The following is a 14,383-nucleotide window of genomic DNA, read 5'->3' as shown; positions in this document are numbered from 1 at the left end:
GGTCTCGGCCCAGGGGGAGGCAGTGACTCCTAGAAGCAGGGAGAGCAGCAGCACTGTAGATCAGGGAGGTCTGGCAATGCAAGTGGCTGTCTGGGGTCTGGCAGCCCTGGCACTCAGAGCAGATTGTCAAAGGCCAAACCCTCTCACCACCGGCTCTGTAGCTCCCCCTTGCTTTCGGTCTGTCTTAGGCACCATCCTGGCCCTCATCCCCCTGGCATTCGAGCACTGCCCAACCTCGATTGCATTTATTCTAACTGCCCCTGCAGGGCAGGGCCTGGCTGCTAACCCCACTGCACAGACAGGGAACCGCTGCAGAGAGAGAATAAGGGACTTGCTCGAAGCCAAACAGAGCATCTGTGGCAGAGGTGGGAAATGAACATGGGTCTCCTGGGTCCCAGGATGGCACCTTCTCCTTCAACCTCCTGCCCCCTTCGTCCCTGGTTCAGTGGGAGCTGTGGGAGCTCTCTGGGGCACAGGAGCTGGCTGGTGCCCACATGGAGCTATGATGCCTATTGCACAGATTTCGCTTTTCCCGAACATTGAAGATGCTGCTCCAACCATACCAGGGCCCGCCAGGATCCTTGCAGCTGGTCCGTGCTAAATTGTGAACTGTGTCCTGGCCTCCCAGAGCGGGGCAATGGGAGAGGGTGGGGCTGGCCCAAGGGCCTGCTGGATTGCGGCTCATGCGTACTGAGTACCAGTGCTACAGAGCTCTGTGCCAGGACGGCGCTTTGTGGGGGGTTCGCAGCTCCTCTCTCCAAGGCTGTGTGGGAGCAGCCGCTGCAGAGAATCCCAGGCCTGATTCCCCCCACGCTGGGTCTCCTGAATGGCCCCTGCCCTGGGGGGCTCCATTCCTCACCCAGTGTCTCCTGCTAACTCTCCAGCAGCTGCACGGCAGGTGTCCGAAGGCACCTCTAGTCCTCTCCAGAGCTCAGGGGGACTGGCCTGGCATCGGACTGTCCTGGTTAAATGGAACAATGGCTCCGGGTAGCCGGAGAATGCCTGTTCCCCTGGCAACCTCAGTGCCATTCCCTCTGGAAGTGATGGTGTCAGCGAAGGTGCTGGAGGTGGTCAGGCCTCGTGGTTGGAGCTGGACTCAGGAGGCCGGGGCGTGGGAGGAGCGAGGCTGGAGCGAGAGCAGGGCTGGAGCAGGACCAGGAGCAGGGCTGGAGCAGCCTAAGACTGTTGCCAATGTCAGGCAGGAGCGAGATCCTGGCCCTGGAGTCCTGTTGAGCAGACTGAGCTGCTGCTGTGAGACTGAAATACTTGCTCCGGGAGTCACGGGCCTGTTCCTGGCTTGTGGATTGGCGGGAGCCCGGCACAGGAGGGACTCAGGGCCTGACACATGGCTCCAGGGGGCAGTTGGCTCCCGGCCCCGCTGGGCACTGACAGACCAGGTGCAGGGGGCCAGGCGCAGCACCAGGGAGGACATTGGGGAGGCAGGAGCACTGAGGTGGGGCTGAGCGGGCAGGTGCTGAGGAGCTGCGGCCGGCTGGCCAGCAGGGAGGAGGAGCAGCACCCAGCTGTGGAGGGCCTGGCTGAAGTGGCACTTTGTGATCTGTTGCAGGCGGGAGCTGGCTCCCCATATCCGAATGCTCTGCAGCGCCGGCGGATTCACATCTAAACCCGGATCTGGCTCCCAATTCACAGCTGGCCCCTCCCCCCGATCTGGAGTGGCTGAGACTCCAGCGCTCTGTGGAAGAGGCCAACAAATGCCAGCTCCTGGGGTGGGCTTCCCCCAAAGACAATGCTGTGCTGGGAAGGGAGGTTCCAAGAGCCGGCAGCTCCACCACTCACACTCCCAGCTTCCTGGGATGAGCCAGGAGCAGAGCTCCGGGTAGCACGCAAAGCCTGGATCAGCACCCCCAGGCCTGCGAGGGACCCGCACTGTCTGGGGGTGTTTGATTTCACAAGAGAGGGGGGTTTCCCACAGACTCTTCAACTCCCTCACCTCTCATGCTTGTTCCCATTTGCGTTTCAGCACCCCCACATGGCCCATGTTGGCCACCAGCTACCTCCTGGTCTGGGCACTTACCTGGCCCCATCATGCCAGTGGCTGAGCACATGGGTCTTGTCGTCTTTAGGCTCTCAACCTCCCCCGCAGAGCAGGGACCTGCTCTCTCTAGTTAGCAGGGACCTGCTCTCCCTAGTTACTGATATGCCAGGCACCCCAGGACATTATCACCAGCCTGTTCCCAGTCTTGGCATGGCAGTACATTTCCTTCCCAGTCCCCATCCCCTGGCATTAATCCCGGGACTCCGCACTGGGGATGTGCACCTGGCAGCACGCAGCTCCTGAGAACACACAGGCCAGGGTGCAGGGCGAGGGCTCCAGAGAGAAACGGCAGGAGGGCAATGCTGGGAACCCCCAGGCCGTCTTCAGCTCAAGCATGAGGGCATCCCAGCATCCTGGAGAGCATGAATCTAGCTTCAGCTCAGCCTTTATGTCCCCCCATTCTCTGTGCTAGATGGGTTGGGCTCCCGGAGGGACGAAAGTGCCCATCAGGAGTTCCTGGCTTATCCAACGTCAGTTTCCCGCTCTTGTGAAAAAAACGGTGACTTCGCTTACACAGGAGCTGGTGTTCTTCAGGCTGGGCTGGGCCTGTACACGTTCCCCTGTAGGGGTGTGTGCACCCAGGGCCCGTGAGTCGCAGACGTTTGCCAACGAACATTTGCCAACAGACGTTTGCCCCCTGCTCTCCCCGTGTGCTCAGGGACCGCCATCAAAAGGGCACGTCTGCCACCTCCCTCTCAAGTCCTTCGCACCTGCATACTGCCAGGGGAACCTCCCCATTTCTACTGAGGCCTCAGGGACAGGGTTTATGATGAACCGGCTGCAGTTGATCTCCCCGCCCCCCGGGGTGTTCCACCCCTACGGCTAGCTGGGGATCCAAACTGACACTCCCCGGTTTGAGCCCCTGCCTAGCCAGGCCCTCTTCCCTCCCCCTAGGCAGTTGTTGGCTCTAAACTCCTGCAGGCAGCCATGACACACAGGTGCTTGGGGGCTTGAGAGAAGGGCTGTCACCAGCTGAATGACCCCTGCCTGTACGGTGGGGACTGAGGTGCCCCCCAAGTCCTGTGCTATGCTGAGTCTGGGGAGATGGGCAGGTTCAGCCTCATTAGAAGGGATCGGCCAGACAGAAAGGCAGAATCGGGTCCCCGCACAGAGCCCCTCTACTCCCTGCCTGTGTCCTAACCACCAGGACAGTGGCCAATCCCATCTTCAGGTCAGGTTCCAGCGTCGGGCCCTGTCCATACCCTCAGCGTGTGGCACCCAGCATGCGCTGATAGACTCTGGTACATGCAGTAAGTTCACAGACACTAGAAACTGCCTAACACCAGGCTGGGGGCTGGGGATGTGTAGGGTACAGAGCACAGCACCCCCTAAGGCCGGGCAGGAGGGCTGGGAAATGCATATGATCCAGAGCACAGTGCCCTCTAACACCTGGCAGGGGGGCTGAGAGATGGGGGGTGTAGGGTACAGAGCACAGCGCCTCCTAACGCCAGCCAGGGGGCCTGGAAGCTGGGGGAATATGTAGGATCCGGAGCACAGCATCCCCTAACACCAGGCTGGGGGGCAGGGAGAGGGGGGATATGTGGGGTACAGAGCACAGCGCCCCCTAACACCAGGACACAAGGTCTCGTCCGTCTCAGGGTGGAAATGATCACACCCTTCGAATGGGGGTCTGCCACGGGCACTGGCAGGAGAACGCTGCTTTACATTAAGGTTCTTTGGCTGACGGGCGAACCTCACCCCACCCTGCGTTTCGAGTGTGAACAGCTGTCGATGGAAACCCAGACGGCAGAGATGGAGCAGGACTAACCGGGATCACTGAGTCTCGCTCTCACCCCGTGTCTACACTGTACAAGGGTGGGAAATAGCAGGTGCCTTTTCTTGCCCTGATACGATTTTGGAGATGCCGACGCTAGCGACAGCTTTCTCCCTGTGTGGGTTGTGGGATGCAGGGGAACCGTCTGTGTGCTCTGTACAGGACAAGGCGTGTAGATCGTTTATACCTCAATGTATCACTGTAAATACAGTCATTTAATATATCAAATAAAAGCAGAACAATACATCAAAAAGCATCAAAATGAAACAGAGGATTGCTATGTACAGGGGGGATTGCTATGTACAGGGGGGATTGCACGTGACTAGTTAACTGCTCGAGGGCTTTCATCACCGTGTACTTTCTGACAGGTTTCCGCGCCCTGTGTAGGGTTTACGTCCCGCCCTCCGTCCCCGTTTCCGGTTGTGTACGTTTTTGGCGCCGTCGGCCCTTTTGAACATTTCTTTTGTATTGTTTTCTGTGTTTGGCCGGGGGAAGGTTGCGTTCTTGTGTTTTGACATATTTAGAGAAAAAGTATGAACAAGTAGAAAGAAAGGCTGTAAGGGGTTCGCGGCTCCCTCCCTGTCCATCAGGGTGGGAGACCACGCCCCTTGCTACGATACTTCCGGGGTACCTTGGTTCAGGGGAAAATTAGCCCAGTGTTAATGGTTCAGGCCTGCAGTCAGGCCGACCAATGGTAGAGAGTCTGTTTGCCCGGGGCCCTCATTCAGGGCAGGGCTGCAGTCAAGTAGGGGCTCTGGCCTACAGTCAGGCAGGCAGAGCAGCAGATGGTCCATTTGCCTGGCCCTTGATCAGGGCGGGGCAGCAATCAAGCAGGGGGGCTCTGGCCTACAGTCCGGCAGAGCCGTCGCCGTCTAGGGGAGGTTAGCTCTCTGGTGGGAGAGTCAGCACAACCGTCTGGCGTCCTGATTCAGGCGGGTGCCAGACCAGTCAGGCCTCCTGACAACCAGGTGGGGAGCCTGCCACTCCTGACGGTGGGGTGGCGGTGGTAGGGGAACCCAGGCCTTCCCGCTCCACTGCGTCCCCACCCAGGGCCCTAAACAGCAGCGGAGTGGTCCGCCACTGGGTCAGAGGGGAAAATCCGATCACAACACGCTGGCCGGCTTGTAGTCAATAAAACAGCTGAACCCGATTCGGCTGCCCTGGGCTCCTTCCTACACACCCATTCCGTGGGTACAGGGGTTCCAGGGTTGTTGTTCGCTTCGCTGGGGTAGATGGCTAGTGGCAGCCCCACCAGCTCCTTGGAGTCCCCGGCGTCTGGCAGCTCCGGCAGCCCCTCTGGCTCTCTGTCAGGATCGCGCTCTCCATTAGGGGAGCAGGGAAGAGACGTCCTGCTCCTCCAGCAGCTCTCTCCCAACTCAGCTGGAGGGGCGGCCTTTTATAGTTCCGCTTCCTGTCCCGCCCCTCTGCTTCCGGCAGGGTGGCATGCGGTGGGAGACAAGCCTGCTTTCTGCAACCCTCCTGCCCCCAACAACCCACTTCAGCGAGTCCCAAAATCAAATCCACTTACCAGGGGCCTCCTCTCCTCTTTGCGCTTCGCCAACATCCGGGGTAGAAAAGAGCTCCTGGCCGCATGCATCTCTGACCTCCGAGTCATCTTCTGCCTCTGGGTCCCCCTCCACATCCTCGTCCAAGATTTCCTCCTCCTGGCTCGGTCCACTCTCGACTGACACGCGAGCCACCCAAGTATCCACAGTGGTGTTAGCAATGGAGGTGGGGTCGCCGCGGAGTATCATGTCCAGCTCTTTGGAGAACCGGCAGCTCATAGGCGCAGCACCGGAGTGGCGTTTGCCTCCCGCGCCCTGTGGTCGGCGTTCCGCAGCTCCTTCACTTTGATCCTAAACTGCCGTGTGTCCCGGTCATCGCCCCTTTCTGTCACGCATCGTGAAATCTGTCTGTAGGTGTAATGATGCTGGTTCTGGTGGGACCCAACTGAGAGTGCCAGTTCAGGACAAACTGCTTCAAGCAGGGCAGTTACAGCCGAAGGCTGGGGGGTTTCCACCTCTGAGGCAAACCAAACCAGCCAAACAGAGCAGACTTTGGTCTCACCCCACTGGCTCACCACAAGTCACACAAGCAATTCCCTTAGACGCTCCAGTTTCCCAGTATCACCAATTGTTATGGGGACAAATGGTTATGAAAACCAATACCCCAGGAAAAGAAAAAAGGCTCTCTTGATCCGAAAGGACCAAGCCCAAGACCCAGGTCAATATACAAATCAGATCTTGTCCCAAATCACGCTGTTGCCAATCCTTTAGAATCTAAAATCTAAAGGTTTGTTCATAAAAGGAAAAAGATACAGATGAGAGCTAGGATTGGTGAAATGGAATCAATGACATACAGTCATGGCCAAGTTCTTGGTTCAGGCTTGCGGCAGTGACAGAATAAACTGCAGGTTCAAATCAAGTCTCTGGAGAACATCCTCAGCTGGGATGCATCTTTCAGTTCTTGGTTCAAAGCTTCAGTGTAGCAAAGTCCCTCCAGAGGGATGAAGCAGGACTGAAGACAAGATGGAGGAGCTGCAGCAGCTTTTTATATTCTCTTGCCATGTGGTCTTTCTTTCTTTGTCCCAAGACAAGCTGTCCATCACGTGGCCTGGAAAACCCTCAGAGTTCTGTCCATAGGCAGGTCCCTGCACACCGTGCTGAGTCCCAAGGCTTCTCTGCCTTCTCTCAATGGGTCAATTGTGTAGCTGATGGTCCTTAATCGGCCATCAAGCAGGCTAGGCATTGCATCCGATGAAGTGAGCTGTAGCTCACAAAAGCTTATGCTCAAATAAATTTGTTAGTCTCTAAGGGCCACAAGTCCTCCTTTTGAACTTGTCTGGGGTGTCACCCAGAAACATAGTACAAGTTTGAACCACAGACAGTATAGAGTCAATACTTATAACTTAAAATACAAAAATGACACAAGCATATAGAAAGCATAATCATAACCAGCAAACCATAACCTTGCCTTAGACACCTTATTTGACCCCACTTTATACAAGATTTGGTGCCACTACAGGACCTTGGTTGCAACAATGATCTATATGGTCCCAGTTCAAGTCAATAACGTCACAGTTGGTATCATAATTGCTACGTCCGGAGTGCAGCTGGGACTGTACAGCCTCCTCTCCCCAAATGCTGATGAGGTCCAGCAGCTCAGCAGAGCTCCAAGCAGGTGGATCACCTGGTGCGTGGAGCAGGCCTGGCCACCTGGAAAGATGCGCTGCACGCATCACCAAGCAAACAGGAAGGGGACTTTCAAAATGGCAAAGGAGTTTACAGAGTGGGGATGATGGATGGTCACCTGAGGGCCGGGCAGTAGAGTTCAAACCGATGACCAGAGAGGCGAGAGCAGGCATTGTGGGACACCTCCCGGAGGCCAATCGCAGCGCCGTAATCGACCTCGGTGTCTACACTGGCACCGCAGCCCTGTAGCCCCGGTGCAGAAAGTTTTTTAAACTGTGCAGTGCTTTTTTTAAAGCGCTGCAACTGCCCTGTTTCCGCGCCCTGAGTGGCGTGGCCGTGCATACACCTCGCCAGTTGCAGCGCAGAAAGCTTCTTTACCGCGCTGCAACTTGCCAGCGTAGACAGGACCTAAGGAAACAGTGCCATGACTTTAAACCTCCTGTTTACCGGAAAAAAACAAGGCTGTGTTTTGGAGTGGAATAAAAATGCACCTTTTAAAAATGCTGTAACAGTTTTAACACACGATGAACGTTATATTAAGCTTATTAAACATTTTAGAATTTTGTTGCATTATCAGAATGCTTTTGTTCTTAAATGTTTGCAGCCCACGGGCTGAGACATAAATACATGCTTCTGTGTTTGTTTTGGGTCTAGAAGCTGTATTAAAAGCAATGCTTTATAAAAAGAAAAAGGCTTTTTCATTTGTACTTTGTGTTTCTAAGAAGACAAAAAGCATTTTAGTAATAAGTTTGACAGGGGCATTTTTGAATTAGCCAGTTTGTTTTCAAAAGATGTCTAGTTACCATTAAGCAAAAGCCAGGGCCGTAAAGTTAATTAAAGGAAACAGGCATGTAGATTTCAAAGCCTCCTGGTTACAGAAATGGGAATGGCCACATCACCAGTGACAAAACCTTTTTATTAACTGTTTAAATAAACTTACTATATAAAAGAATACAAAAAGAGACCCAAACCAAAACAGCTTTACCTTTAAATTGTAAAGAAAGCTTTAAAAATCAGGGTACTGTTAAAACCCTCATGTTGTTAAGGTTTGGATTTAGACAAAAAAGAAGAAAAAGCAGCTTATGTGAAAAAGTTCTGACAGAGATCAGGGGCTTGTTCTGTTCCCAACATACACACACATACGTTCTTCTTCTTTTCTGATGTTTTTTTGAAATGTAAACCAGGACAAACTAGTTTGCTTTAGGCCTGTTATAGAAAGTCTGCATGAAGCAGGATTTAAAAATAGCTGCCTTCCCCTGTTTAGCTCGCATGTCCTGTGACCAAAGTTGTTTCACTGTAAAGATGGCCAGAATATGTATGAATTTAAAACAAACAAGAACCCACAGCAGATTGCTTTTCAAAAGACACCCTTTGAACTTATTAAGAGGGTAAAATAAAGAAGCATCTCGGGGTTAAAATGACAGGCAGTTTACAAAAGTAATTTGTTAAAGTTAAATTAAGTTTTTATTGACTTAGGGATTTTAGTATGATTGTTTGTTGCATTATCAGACTGTCTTTGCTTCTAAATGTTTGCAGTCCGTGTGCTGAGACCCAGGTACAAGCTCTTTTTTAACTGTTTAAATGGATTTAATATATCAAAGAATGCAAAAAGAGAAAGTTGGGGGGTTTTTTGGTTACCTTGAAATTGTAAAGAAAGCTTTAAAAATCAGGGTACAGTTAAAAACCTCACATTTTCAAAGTATGGATTTCTACAAAACACAAGAAAAAGCAGCTTGTGTGAACCAGTTAGCTTTTTTTTTTAAACCAGAGATAAGGTATTTGTCCCCCCCCTTCCCCCCCACCCCCCAAACACATTTTTCTTTTCTAGTGATTTTTTAAGTGTAAACCAAAGGCCAAATTTGACCTATTTGAAGCAGGCCCTTCTGCTTTTAAATTTCTTTTGCAGCAAAGGCAGAGGATTAAAACTAAATGTAAACCTAAAGGGCTGCCAAGTTTTACTGAACACTAGTAAGATCAACACCTGTTTACAGGAACGTTAATGGTAAAGAGAAAGCAATATTACCATTCACAATCTATTTAACACATTTGTAACCCTTGAAATGAACTCCCTTGTTCTGTAGTGAAATAAAGAGGCCCCTTTGTAACACGAACTGGTTTAAACTCTTCAGAAGGTGTCTACACTGCCCACGTTAAATCGCTGCCGCGACAAGGCTTTAAGGTGGCAGTGTCCTCGCGGCTCCAGCTCAGGAGGGTGTTTTTTCACACCCCTGAGCGGTGCAAGTTTCAGCGCTGTAAGTGGCAGTGTAGACAAGCCCTAATTAAAGTGTGAAATTTTAAAACAGGGAACTCTCTCTAAAAACCCCTAAACTTATTTTTGTTGTTTGTCAGCCCCAGTGGGAAAAGTCCCATAAAATTTAAAAGGCCTTAAAGCCAATGGGGTTATCTATCTATCTATCTATCTAGTGGGAAAGGTGCTTGGGGCCTGTTTTTTTAGCTAAGAATAAGGCAGTTAAAGGGGGTGGGTAGTGAGGGGAGGGGCGGGGAGGGGAGGGAGAGGGCTCTTGTTTAAAAATCTTGGGTTGATAGGATTGGTTCAGGAAAATGCATTGTATGATGCAGCTGTAGAACAGTTTCTGATTGGTCCGCCCGAGAGGCAGAGATAACCATGCTGGGGGCTGTGAGCCTTGGGAGCTCCCTCTTTTCCCGGGGGCAACCGCAAGGGAAGAATTAGTAGGGGAAGCAAAAGTGGATGGGAACCTGGGAGGCAGTGACCATGAGATGGTCGAGTTCAGGATCCTGACACAAGGAAGAAAGGAAAGCAGCAGAATACGGACCCTGGACTTGAGAAAAGCAGACTTTGACTCCCTCAGGGAACTGATGGGCAAGATCCCCTGGAAGAATAACATGAGGGGGAAAGGCGTCCAGGAGAGCTGGCTGTATTTTAAAGAATCCTTATTGAGGCTACAGGGACAAAGCGTCCCGATGTGTAGAAAGAATAGTAAATATGGCAGGCGACCAGCTTGGCTTAACAGTGAAATCCTTGCTGCTCTTAAATACAAAAAAGAAGCTTACAAGAAGTGGAAGATTGGACAAATGACCAGGGAGGAGTATAAAAATATTGCTTGGGCATGCAGGAGTGAAATCAGGAAGGCCAAATCACACCTGGAGTTGCAGCTAGCAAGAGATGTTAAGAGTAACAAGAAGGGTTTCTTCAGGTATGTTAGCAACAAGAAGAAAGTCAAGGAAAGTGTGGGCCCCTTACTGAATGAGGGAGGCAACCTAGTGACAGAGGATGTGGAAAAAGCTAATGTACTCAATGCTTTTTTTGCCTCTGTCTTCACGAACAAGGTCAGCTCCTAGACTACTGCACTGGGCAGCACAGCATGGGGAGGAGGTGACCAGCCCTCTGTGGAGAAAGAAGTGGTTCGGGACTATTTAGCAAAGCTGGACGAGCACAAGTCCATGGGGCCGGATGCGTTGCACCCGAGAGTCCTAAAGGAGTTGGCGGATGTGATTGCAGAGCCATTGGCCATTATCTTTGAAAACTCATGGCGATCGGGGGAAGTCCCGGACGACTGGAAAAAGGCTAATGTAGTGCCCATCTTTAAAAAAGGGAAGAAGGAGGATCCTGGGAACTACAGGCCAGTCAGCCTCACCTCAGTCCCTGGAAAAATCGTGGAGCAGGTCCTCAAGGAATCAATTCTGAAGCACTTAGAGGAGAGGAAAGGAAAGTGATCAGGAACAGTCAGCATGGATTCACCAAGGGCAAGTCATGCCTGACTAATCTAATTGCCTTCTATGACGCGATAACTGGCTGTGGATGAGGGGAAAGTGGTGGACGTGTTGTTCCTTGACTTTAGCAAAGCTTTTGACACTGTCTCCCACAGTATTGTTGCCAGCAAGTTAAAGAAGTATGGGCTGGATGAATGGACTATAATGTGGATAGAAAGCTGGCTAGATTGTCGGGCTCAACGGGTAGTGCTCAATGGCTCCATGTCTAGTTAGCAGCCGGTATCAAGTGGAGTGCCCCAAGGGTGGGTCCTGGGGCTGGTTTTGTTCAATATCTTCATAAATGATCTGGAGGATGGTGTGGATTGCACCCTCAGCAAGTTTGCAGATGACACTAAACTGGGAGGAGAGGTAGATACGCTGGAGGGTAGGGATAGGATACAGAGGGCCCTAGACAAATTGGAGGATTGGGCCAAAAGAAATCTGATGAGGTTCAGCAAGGAGAAGTGCAGAGTCCTGCACTTAGGATGGAAGAATCCAATGCACCGCTACAGACTAGGGACCGAATGGCTCGGCAGCAGTTCTGCAGAAAAGGACCTAGGGGTTACAGTGGACGAGAAGCTGGATATGTGTCAACAGTGTGCCCTTTTTGCCAAGAAGGCCAATGGCATTTTGGGATGTATAAGTAGGGGCATTGCCAGCAGATCGAGGGACATGATCGTTCCCCTCTATTCGACATTGGTGAGGCCTCATCTGGAGTACTGTGTCCAGTTTTGGGCTCCACACTACAAGAAGGATGTGGAAAAATTGGAAAGAGTCCAGCGGAGGGCAACAAAAATGATTAGGGGACTGGAACACATGACTTTTGAGGAGAGGCTGCGGGAACTGGGGATGTTTAGTCTACGGAAGAGAAGAATGAGGGGGGATTTGATAGCTGCTTTCAACTACCTGAAAGCGGGTTCCAAAGAGGATGGCTCTAGACTGTTCTCAGTGGTAGGAGATGACAGAACAAGGAGTAATGGTCTCAAGTTGCAGTGGGGGAGATTTAGGTTGGATATTAGGAAAAACTTTTTCACTGGGAGGGTGGTGAAACACTGGAATGTGTTACCTAGGGAGGTGGTGGAATCTCCTTCCTTAGAAGTTTTTAAGGTCAGGCTTGACAAAGCCCTGGCTGGGATGATTTAATTGGGGATCGGTCCTCCTTTGAGCAGGGGGTTGGACTAGATGACCTCCTGAGGTCCCTTCCAACCCTGATATTCTATGATTCTATGAAGGGTACGTTCTCTTTCCCCTCCCCTCCGCTCCCCCTGCAGCTTGCTATACTTTCCTTGCATAATGACAGGTTTCAGAGTAGCAGCTGTGTTAGTCTGTATTCGCAAAAAGAAAAGGAGGACTTGTGGCACCTTAGAGACCAATGTATTTATTTGAGCATAAGCTTTCGTGGGCTACAGCTCACTTCATCGGATGCTCATGAAAGCTTATGCTCAGATAAATTTGTTAGTCTCTAAGGTGCCACAAGGACTCCTTTTCTTTATACTTTCCTTGTCTCACTAACCAAAAAGGATCTCTTCCTGTTTTCTATACTCTCCTTCTCTGAGCCCTGGTCTACACTAGGACTTTAGGTCGAATTTAGCAGCGTTAAATCGATGTAAACCTGCACCCGTCCACACGATGAAGCCCTTTATTTCGACTTAAAGGGCTCTTAAAATTGATTTCCGTACTCCACCCCTGACAAGTGGATTAGCGCTTAAATTGGCCTTGCCGGGTCGAATTTGGGGTACTGTGGACACAATTCGACGGTATTGGCCTCCGGGAGCTATCCCAGAGTGCTCCATTGTGACCGCTCTGGACAGCACTCTCAACTCAGATGCACTGGCCAGGGAGACAGGAAAAGAACTGCGAACTTTTGAATCTCATTTCCTGTTTGGCCAGCGTGGGAAGCTGCAGGTGACCATGCAGAGCTCATCAGCAGAGGTGACCATGATGGAGTCCCAGAATCGCAAAAGAGCTCCAGCATGGACTGAACGGGAGGTACGGGATCTGATCGCTGTATGGGGAGAGGAATCCGTGCTATCAGAACTCCGTTCCAGTTTTCGAAATGCCAAAACCTTTGTCAAAATCTCCCAGGGCATGACGGACAGAGGCCATAACAGGGACCCGAAGCAGTGCCGTGTGAAACTTAAGGAGCTGAGGCAAGCCTACCAGAAAACCAGAGGGGCGAACGGCCGCTCCGGGTCAGAGCCCCAAACATGCCGCTTCTATGATGAGCTGCATGCCATTTTAGGGGGTTCAGCCACCTCTACCCCAGCCGTGTTCTTTGACTCCCTCAATGGAGATGGAGGCAACACGGAAGCAGGTTTTGGGGACGAAGAAGATGATGATGATGATGATGAGGTTGTAGATAGCCCACAGCAAGCAAGCGGAGAAACCGGTTTTCCCGACAGCCAGGAACTGTTTCTCACTCTGGACCTGGAGCCAGTACCCCCCGAACCCACCCAAGGCTGCCTCCTGGACCCAGCAGGCGGAGAAGGGACCTCCGGTGAGTGTACCTTTTAAAATACTATACATGGCTTAAAAGCAAGCATGTGAAAGGATTAATTTGCCCTGGCATTCGCGGCTCTCCTGGATGTACTCCCAAAGCCTTTGCAAAAGGTTTCTGGGGAGGGCAGCCTTATTGCGTCCTTCATGGTAGGACACTTTACCACTCCAGGCCAGTAACACATACTCAGGAATCATTGTACAACAAAGCATTGCAGTGTATGTTTGCTGGCGTTCAAACAACATCCGTTCTTTATCTCTCTGTGTTATCCTCAGGAGAGTGAGATATCATTCATGGTCACGTGGTTGAAATAGGGTGCTTTTCTTCAGGGGACACTCAGAGGAGCCTGTTCCTGCTGGGCTGTTTGCCTGCTGCTGAACAGAAATGTTCCCCGCTGTTAGCCACGGGGAGGGGGGAGGGTTGAGGGGGTAGCCACACGGTGGGGGGAGGCAAAATGCGACCTTGTAACGAAAGCACATGTGCTATGTATGTAATGTTAACAGCAAGGTTTACCCTGAAAGACTGTAGCTGCTGTTTTCTAAAATGTGTCTTTTTAAATACCGCTGTCCCTTTTTTTTTCTCCATGAGCTGCTTGTGTTTCAATGATCACAGGATCTTCTCCTTCCCAGAGGCTAGTGAAGATTAGAAAGAAAAAAAAAACGCACTCATGATGAAATGTTCTCTGAGCTCATGCGGTCCTCCCACACTGACAGAGCACAGACGAATGCGTGGAGGCAAATAATGTCAGAGTGCAGGAAAGCACAAAATGACCGGGAGGAGAGGTGGTGGGCTGAAGAGAGTAAGTGGCGGGCTGAAGACAGGGCTGAAGCTCAAATGTGGCGGCAGCGTGATGAGAGGAGGCAGGATTCAATGCTGAGGCTGCTGGAGGATCAAACCAGTATGCTCCAGTGTATGGCTGAGCTGCAGCAAAGGCAGCTGGAGCACAGACTGCCACTACAGACCCTGTGCGACCAACCGCCCTCCTCCCCCAGTTCCATAGCCTCCACACCCAGATGCTCAAGAACACGGTGGGGGGGCCACCGGCCAATCAGCCACTCCACCACAGAGGATTGCCCCAAAAAAAGAAGGCTGGCATTCAATAAATTTTAAAGTTGTAAACTTTTAAAGTGCTG

The sequence above is a fragment of the Natator depressus genome, chromosome 23 (genome assembly GCF_965152275.1).
Source record: "Natator depressus isolate rNatDep1 chromosome 23, rNatDep2.hap1, whole genome shotgun sequence".
NCBI lineage: Eukaryota > Metazoa > Chordata > Testudines > Cheloniidae > Natator > Natator depressus.
The sequence above is the reverse complement of the archived record's forward strand: the minus strand, read 5'-3'. Positions refer to the sequence as shown.